Below are 10,479 nucleotides of genomic sequence, written 5' to 3' on the forward strand. Positions count from 1 at the left end.
CTCCAAGAGACTTCACTCCTCTTCCTGAGCCTATTGAAATGGTGTTTCAAAAACTTGTCCAAGCAGGCGCAGTGGTTTTTCTGATCACTCGTCCATTTGACCCCAACCAACCCAAACCTAAGTGGTACAATGAGAACGAATATTGTGGGTATCATCGTATCAAGGGACATGATACACGAAAATGCATGAAGCTTAAAATCTACATAGAAGATCTCATTGATAGGGGTGAGATTGAAGTAGCAAATGCAAAACCTAGTAATAACAATGACAAACTTAAAATGTACAAGGAACCCTTCCCGAAGCATGATAAAGGAAAAGGCTCATCATCTAACGTAGTAAGTTATGACTACACTAGTCACATAACCAGCTTTGACTCTTTAGTAGGTTGCATTGAGCCCATAGATAACCATGTTAATGTCATAACTATCCAAGGAATTAATCCTCCCCCTTCCCAATGCAGACCAAATCCTGCTAAGATAGTCATTGAAGGCGCCATGCCTTCCACCTCCCATCCCCAAAATGACTACAATGTAACCACATGCCAAGGTAAAGTTACCATCCAAGGAGTCCCTCCCCCACCAAATCCCCCACCCATGTCTTCCACCTGCTGATATGACCTCCTTGACCAACATGGGAAGACCCCCACGCAAATTTCCATTCTAGAACTTCTCAAGACTTCCCTTGTACATAAAGAAATTTTGGAACAAGCCCTCTTTGAGTCCCGTGTCCCTAATAATATCAATGCTACCCAATTCCAAGCTCTCATTGGAAACCTTCCTACCCAATAGCACCTTGTATTTACCTCCAAAGATGCTCCTACAGATGAAGACCACAACAAACCTTTTCACATTGAAGCCCTTATCTAAAAGCACAAGGTCAAACATATTTTGATAGACGGTGGATCTGGACTTAATCTATGTACATACAAGTTAATAAAACAATTGGGACTTTCTGAGGACCTGGTAGACACATCAGGAAGGATCACAATAAAAGCATATGATGATGCGGAAATAGTTTCGAAGGGCATGATCACCTTACCTCTTCAAGTGGGCCCTATTACAATTGAAACCCCTTGCCAAGTACTAGATCTTGATCTCCCCTACAACATTCTCCTCAGTCGGCCATGGATTCACTCCTTACAGGCTATACCCTCCACCTATCATCAATGTATCAAATTTCCCTTCAATAGAAGAGAGATCACTATCAAAGGTGATCCACAACCTTTTCAATATTGCAAACTCTTTGAGGGGAAACATCCATATCATTGCCCACTAAATAGACCCTTGCCAATGCCTCCATCTGACACATCAAATGTTGCCTCCACCTCATCCCAACCAGATACACAAATCAAGATCTTGGACAATGGTTGTAGAGAATACAAATTGGAAGATGTCTTATTAATAGGCAACCTCCCCCTATCTCCTAAGTCATTTGGCAAACCAAAAGAGCTCAAGAAAGACCCGAAACCAGTCATGCAATGCCAAAATACCACCTTCCAGCAATGGGGCCCACTTGATGAGGAGAGCCTCGACACAAATGTCTCTTCATGGTTGTACTGGGAAGAAGATGTTGATCCAACAAAAATATCCAAAAAGATGTACCCAAAAGCATCAGCTATAGTTGGAAAAATGGGTTACAAAGGACACGACTTGGGACCAAAGGAGAAAGGAAGAAAAGTACCCATAAATCCTATCTCCTACAAGTACAAAAGAGGCTTGGGGTACACCCCGATGCTTAAGATTACTATCATTGGTGGCCCTTCTAGTCCTTCTTTGGATATCGAAAGCGCCGATGAAGAGGAGTTCCACGAAATGCCTTATGAATATGAAAATGATATCTTCTTTGACTCTCACGTCAATACCATCACCCCCATAACCACTCCCCCTTCACACGAGCTACATCTTATCCATCCTGAACTCATAGACTGGGGCCAATGAGACAAACCCACTTTAGACATCTGCACTGATGATAATGCTCTCATTACTCTCCTAACGGTGCAAAATCTGGAAGATTGTAATAGAATAGAGGGTATTAAACTACATGAAAAGGGATACTTTGGTAGTCAGGTCAATGCCCTTAGTCGCAAAAAAGATAATCAAAGCAAAAAACATGATTCCCTAGGTGAAACCTCTTTGAGGCACCTTTGGATGAGCAAAAAATAAAAAACAAAGGGCGTATCCGAAAGTGAAAACCTGGAAAACGCACTTGATGATGATTGACTTGACCTCCCTACCATTGGTTACCTTCCACATGACAGATCAAATTTCCTGATAGAAGAAACCGATAGTATCAACATAGGCACCAAAGTCATTCCAAAAAATGTGCTCATTGTTAAGTCCCTCACAGAAAAAGAGAAACAAGATTTCATTACCTTCCTTACAAAGGTAAAAATCAATTTCACATGATCCTACACCGATATGCCAAGGTTGGATCTTGCCTTGGTAGTTCACAATCTCATCGTCCGCCCAGATGCAAAACTTGTAAAACAAAAATTGTGCAAAATGCACCCCCATATTGCACTCCTGGTCAAGGTGGAACTCCAAAAGATGTTAGACGTAGAATTCATCAAACCAATAGACTACGCTGAATGGGTCTCCAACATTGTACCTGTCAGCAAACCCACCGGGGGCATCCGCATCTGCACAGATTTTCAAGATCTAAATAGAGCTTGTCCTAAAGATGATTTCTCACTTCCCAATATAGATATGATTGTGGACCTTACAACAGGACATGAGATGCTATTGCTTATGGATGGATTTTCTGGATACAACCAAATCAGGATTGCAGATGAGGATCAGCATAAAATTGCGTTCACAACACCATAGAGGAGTTTTTGTTACCGGGTCATGCCTTTTGGCCTCAAAAATGCTGGAGCTACATATCAACGTGCCATGACAACAATTTTCATGACCTCTTGCATAAAATTATGGAGGACTATGTGGATGATCTGCTAGGAAAATCCAAGGCAAGACAAGAACACATCCCTATTCTAAAGCAGATCTTTGAAAGGTTGGAAAAATACAAACTGTGCTTGAATCCCAAAAAGTGTGTGTTTGGGGTCACATTAGGAAAACTATTAGGATTCATTGTTTCCTGTAGAGGCATCAAGGTCGATCCTGCAAAGGTAAAAGCTATCATGGAAATGCCTCCACTGAAAACACTCAGACAGTTGCGCAGTCTCCAGGGGAAACTCCAATCTGTTAGACGTTTTATTTCACAACTAGCAGATAAGTGCCATCCATGTGCACACCTGTTGCGCAAAGACACAAAATTCAAATGGGACTTCTTATGTCAAAAGGCCTTTGAGAAACTAAAAGAATATCTGGCATCAACCCCAATGGTTATGCCTCCTACTCCTGGAAAACCCTTTATTTTGTACATATGTGCTACCGCAGTGGCATTGGGGGCATTGCTGGCACAAACAGATGATCAAGGGAAGGAATATGCCATTTACTACATCAGTCGAACACTAGTAGGGTATGAACTCAATTATACCCCCATTGAAAGAGCATGTTTGGCATTGGTGTTTAGCACACAGAAACTTCGACACTATATGCTGAACAACGAAACAAAACTAATTGCTAAGATTGATCCACTTAAATATCTCTTACCAAAAGCTACTCTCACTGGTAGAACCGCTCAATGGGTCATGCTCTTAAGAGAGTTTGACATTGAATATGTGGACAAAAAGGCAATCAAGGGACAAGTCATCGCAGACCAGTTGGCAGACGCTCTACTCCCAGGTGACCATCCTATTCTCACAGAATTACCGGATGAGTTCATTATGATAGTTGCTACATCCTCCACATGACGATTGTACTTTGATGGCTCTTGCACCCAAAATGGATTGGGGGCAAGAATATTATTGATCACACCTCAAGGAGATGGCATCCCAAAGTCATACAAGATAGCTTTTGCATGTACCAACAACATCACAGAATATGAGGCACTCATCACAGGTTTGCACTTGGCTATCCACTGGAAAATAAAATAATTACAAGTCTATGGTGATTCCCAACTTGTCATAAAACAAGTCAATGATGAGTACTAGACAAAAGATGATAAAATCCTTCCCTACCATACCATGGTTGAAGTTCTTAAGCAACACTTCACTACAATCAAGTTTGATCAAGTCCCACGAACAAACAATAGGGTTGCAGATGCAATATCCACCACTGGCTCCCTCCTTCAGATGCCATCACATAGTCAGAAATGTGAGTTCTTGGTTGAGCAACTATTTATACCAGCATACGACCTACCAGAATCTGAAATGGTGTGTGTACTCGTTGGTCTCGAGTCCCCTTGGTACCATGAAACCTTCACTTTCCTAAAAGACAACACCATTCCCCCACATCTCACCAAAACCCAACAACAAACATTCATTTGCTGATGTGCTCGTTACACCATGCTTGGAGACACCCTATTCCGAAGGCATTTTGATGGTTCCCTCCTAAGGTGTTTAGATAAACAAGAGGTGGATTGGGCATTACGCAAAGTACACGAGGGCATCTGTGGGGTACACTCAAGTGGGCTCACCTTGGCTAAAAAGCTTTGGAGAATAGGATATTATTGGCCTAAAATGGAAGTAGATGCATATAACTATGTGAAGAAATGCATTCCTTGCCAGCAACATGGTGACAAGATTCATGCACCGTCACAAGAATTGCAGCCATTCATTATGCCATGGCCCTTCTCATAGTGGGGGCATGATCTCATTTGGAAAATCCACCCTTCATCCTCCAACTGACATAAATTCATTATCACCGCCACCGAGTATTTCACCAAGTGGGTAGAGGCTATCCCTCTTACTTTTACCACTGGTAAGAAAATATCCAAATTCATCCTGAACTACCTGATCTGTTGATATGGCATTCCAAAAGTTATTATTACATATAATGGCAGACAATTTAAAAACTAGGATGTCAAATAACTCTGCCAAAAATTCAACATCCAACTTCACTTCTCCACCCCATATTACCCCCAAGGAAATGGTCAAGCCGAGGCTTCTAATAAAACCCTAATCAAAATCCTCAAAAAGACAGTCAATGAAGCCGGCCATGATTGGCACCTCCAACTCCATCCCACTTTGTGGGCCTACCGCACCTCCATCCGCACCCCCATAGGTGCCACCCCTTATTCCTTGGTCTTTGGCTCCAAAGCCATCCTTCCCCTTGAGATCGAGATCCTCTCTCTAAGGGTATCGCTGCAAAATATCGTACCAGATGAAGAATACAAAATTGCCCACTTACAAGAGCTAGAATTGTTAGATGAAAGGCGCCTCAAGGCCTTGAATCATCTCTGGGTATATCAAAACCGTTTGCGCATGAGTTATCACAAAAAGGCAAAACCCGGGAATTCCAAATTAGTGATCTTGTCCTCATGGAGAATCAGAAAAACCTACAAGAAAGAGAAAAGAAAGGCAAGTTCAAGCCTAATTGGCTTGGACCATATGTAATCACATCAAAATATGGATCAAAAGCTTATCAGTTGGCTACTCCTGAAGGTGATCCTTTGGATGATCCAATGAATATCATGCACCTCAAAAGATTCTATGCCTAATCCTCAAAAAATCTTAAATTGTCAAAAAATAAAAAAAATACAAAAAAATGAGAAAAAGATCTTGAAAAAATCGTCACTTTGGTGAAAACCTGGCAAACAGGCACATTGTGACAAAAAAAAATCAAAAAATCAAGGAAAATGAGAAAAAAGATCCTGAAAAAATCGTCACTTTGGTGAAAACCTGGCAAATAGGCACCTTGTGACAAAAAAAATCAAAAAAAGAAAAGAAAAAATAATTCGTCCATCAGTGAAAACCACTTTGTGGCGCTATGGACAAGTACCTTGGTGAAAACCTCCATGCAGGCACCAAGGTAAATAACCAGATCCATTGTCTATCAGGTTGATACTGCAAACACCCTCCATCCAATCCACCCATTCGTGATATTCCTTCCCTTTTGCCTCCAAATAAAACACACGTATGATGATGAGTCTTCACCTGAGTCATGAATAAGGAATGTGCCATCAAACTGAGCTTCTGTGCTTCTGTGTGAGCTTCAAGAAGTCTTTAGAACAGTCCTAAGTCCGCGAGTCAATCTTCAAAACCATAGGATCACTTTCCTAATCCAAAAGTTCACTTTGCCCTAGGGATGAATCCTTCCCTCGCCTGGCAACCTAATCCTCCATCCTAATCCTACTCTTGGCAAGAGGTATTAGTTGGTCATGAATGAGTGACTTGTTTGCGTATATGGTGAAAATGGATAACAATAATAACAATATTGAAAGGCTAAATGAATTCAACCACAAAACCCTAGCCTAACAATCAACAAAGATCCACCATAACATATGAAGATTACCTAAGACAATGCAAATCACATGAAATCACAAAGATTATACCATCACATGTCCAATAGGGTTTTGATCTCCATTCTTCCTATCTCCATTGATCTTGCTTGATATATTTGCTCTCAGATTTTATGTGCACAAGAGCTCAACAAAGAACGAAATGTGGTTGCAAGTAGGATCGTAGTGTAGTCAATTGATCAAGTCATTAGCTCATTAGGGTTTGATAATGAAGGAAGCATCTCCTTATATAGAAGACACAATAAGAAATGGAGGGATAAGATTGAGAGGTGTAAAAGGAGGTCGGCTATGATTAGAGGGTAGGTAAAAGAAATAATAAAATAATGGAAGGGGTAGGTAGTGTATGAATTAAGAGATGAATGACATGTGTCATAGGTAGAAAAGGCTAATGAATTAATTAAATAAATAAAGATTTATTTAATTAATAGAAGAAGTAGGATAATTAAATAAATAAGAATATTTATTTAATTTAGGAAAAGGATAATTTAAATAAATAAATGTATTTATTTAAATGAGAAATAAGTCTAGAAGAGGATAAATGAATTAATTAAATAAATAAAGATTTATTTAATTAATAGAAGAATTAGGCTTAGATAATTAAATAAATAAAATATTTATTTAATTAGACATGACAATTTTAGGTGTCTACATTTTGCCCCTCTTTGAGACAATGCGGCTTGTCGCGTTGTTTCAAAGAAGATAATATGAACTGATACAGAGTTGCCCCAGAATGGGAATGATATGCCCCTTGAGAGATTGGATGAAAATGTCTGGAAAGATCCCAGACAATCTCTTGATAAGAAAGAAAGGCTAGAATGGACTGACCGGATAAAGTGACAAAGTCATGGGATAAAGAAGACTGACTCGGGAAACGAAGGCGAGGGCTAGGGGTAGTCTATAAGATAGACCACGGGGGAAAATACATCCTCATTGTCATCCACATGTCCACAAGAGCATATTGCAGAGCGAGAATAGAGCAGGAGCAGTCAGCAGCGATGGCTTTCACTCACAGATTCGACCGCGTTCATCGATTCCAGAGGCCAGCAGAGGCAGGAGAGCCGGTAAGTACCACTAAACCTCCTCGTACTTTGACGCATTTAATTTTGTCATTAATGCATGTCGAATAGGGTAATAAATGCGCTTAGAATAGGGTCCAAAAAGTGTCAAAAAATGTCCAGGCGCGTCTGCGTTGGTGCCAGGCGCGTCTGTGTCAATTGCGGCCGTGTCTGTGCTGTTCAGGCGCGTTTGTGCCAAGAAGGCACGTCTATGCAGCCCAGGCGTGTCTATGCAGATCATAGGCACGTCTGTGTCAAGAAGGCACGTCTGTGTTGTTCAGGCACGTCTATGCAGTCTTTGAGCACGTTTATGTCATGTAAGCGCGTTTGCGTTTGAAAAGTATGAATTTGCATCTTCTAAGTCAAATCAGCAGTTCTGTGATGAACATACGCTGTCGATTAGATAAACTGCTGAGAGGATACACTCAAGCAGGTCCTCTAGGAAGACTAGGATAGATCAAGGCACTTTGTGATGAACAGTGAGTACCAAGATAGAGTACTTTGTGATGAACAGGAAGTACTGAAATATGAGCAGCACTTTGTGATGAACAGGGAGTGCAAATGTGAGTAACACTTTGTGATGAACAGGGAGTACCACTAGGATAAATAGCAACACTTTGTGATGAACAGTGAGTGTCACTAGGATAGATAGCAATATGCATTTAGATAAAAAGTAGCATTTTGTGATAAACAGTGAATGCCACTGCAACTGACATGATTGAGTTGCTTGACTGCAGGAGTATTTGCCGATGCTGCAGTCACAGGAGAGATTCCCGTCTACTCAGAGGTTGCGACCTGAGTTGATAGCCGAGGACAGAGCCGCTATCGAGGAGATGGGTTTGAGACATGTACTGTATGTGCCTGAGTTTCGGGTGAACATGGGACTACTGACTGCATTAGCTGAGAGATGGCACTCTGAGACATGCACATTTCATCTGCAGATGGGTGAGATGACAGTCACCTTGGAGGATGTGTACAGGATTATGAGGATATCGATCGATGGGGAGCTGATCCCATACGATCGAGATGGCGATAGAGAGGCCCTGAGATGAGTATTCCAGGACCTTGGACTGGAGATGAGGGCAGGACACGTGGCACGGGACACCATGATAGCCACCGGGTTAGCATTGCTGGCAGTGATCGGAGGAGCTATCAGTGGTTTCCTGTGTCCGGACAGGGCGACACAGGGTTTGGCTATGGGCTGGGGAGGAGCACTGGAGACGCTGGTGACACAACATACCAGATATGCTTGGGGACCATGCGTGTTGGCCCACCTATATTATGAGCTTCATCAGTTTGTTTATCATGGATCAGTGGGATTGGGCTGCGGAGTTACATTGCTGCAGGTATGGGCTTACGAGCATCTGCCAGTTACCCGACCGATACACTTTAGGGGCAGAGGTTATGGACGCAACTTTGTGCATTTGTATGATATGATCACATCACAGCCACAGATTGGCAGGCTAGAGTATTGGCGGCGGGTGATTGATGACATTGATGAGGTCATATGGTGACCATATCTGGGCTGCGAGCAGTGGGAGGATGATGCAGTTGAGCTTCCCTACACCGTCTGGAGTAGGTACTTGATTGGGTGGACGCCCTATGTGCTGGAGAGGCAGCTGGTAGACAGGATTGGCCGATAGTTTGGTCGGATTCAGAGGATGCCCCGGGGCTCAGGCATAGTTTGGGCCATTGCTGTCGTATGATCAGGTAGTGACATAGTTGGTGGAGATGATACCTCTACCCTGGGACATGTGGCTAGAGATCGAGGACGCCGACATGGATGTCGAGTATACAGCTTATTGGGAAGAGCATCCGTTCCCACGGTTGACAGATCTTGGAGAGGCACTGGAGGGAGATGGGGGGGGAGATGATGATGATGGTGGAGGTGATGGGGGCCGAGGCCGACGGAGGAGGAGGGGAGCAGTTGGAGAGAGGAGGGTGGCAGCTCGGAGGGAGGGTGGTGAGGAGAGGCAGGCTCAAGTGGTGAGGGGTCGCGGTGGATTTCCGCTACAGGTGCCAGCAGCACAGGGTCCTGGATAGGTACAGGCATAGGGATAGGGACAGAGACAGGTACCAGTATAGGCACCAGTATAGGTACAGGTATAGGCACAGGGGCAGGCACCCATACAGGGGGAGCCACAGGCAGAGGTAGAGGGGGATGACCCGGTGGAGGTCGAGCTGCTAGATCTGAGGGAGATCTGCTAGGGCCAGGCAGATGAGATCCAGGAGTTAGAGAGGGAGAGGGATCGGCTCAGGACAAGGCTCAGGGACACTGAGAGAGAGCGGGATCAGGCTATCCAGCGCTACATAGAGGCTGAGACAACACTGAGGGCAGGGAGACAGGCAGTTGAGGATATAGGGGCAGGATACACTTATGTCCTGTGGGCAGGAGAGGAGATAGCCTATTGGAGAGACCTCTACTACGGTGCAGTGCCAGCAGATCAGAGGGCGAGGAGCTTCCATAGACCGTCGCGTACAGCGACAGCTACGGGAGGGAGTCGGAGGAGACAGGCATCGAGTGGTGGGGTTATGGGTCCTCCACCACCACCAGATAGAGGGGACAGGCGGGATGATCTTGGGGCGGGTCCTTCAGGGGCTCAGATTCCACTGAGGCCAGGCGGCTCTGAGGGAGGGAGTTCATCATAGCCTTAGAGGGCTCCCTATGTATCAGTTTTGTACCATTTTTGTATTGTAGACACCTGCGGGTGCTTTTGTAGCCATATGATTTTGACATCATTGTATCATGACAATTTTGATTATATATATGAGATGATTCATCTTTGCGGCAGCTATATGCATGTGTACCTATGTGATGAGATGTTCTTATGTGATGTTTTGTTTTTATGCTATGGATGCAAATATGTATATGATGTAATGCAATATTTTTGTTCTTTTATGTTTTATATGTGTATGCATGATGCAAATGTGAATGTAAGTAATGCAAATGAATATGATAATGCAAATGTAAATTGTGCTAACAGGTGTTGTGTGCAGGATGTGATGCAGTTGTGATATCTATATGTATGTATGAAATGCTTATATGTGGTAATGTAGGTGCAGC

The sequence above is a fragment of the Cryptomeria japonica genome, chromosome 3 (genome assembly GCF_030272615.1).
Source record: "Cryptomeria japonica chromosome 3, Sugi_1.0, whole genome shotgun sequence".
NCBI classification, from domain to species: Eukaryota; Viridiplantae; Streptophyta; class Pinopsida; order Cupressales; family Cupressaceae; genus Cryptomeria; species Cryptomeria japonica.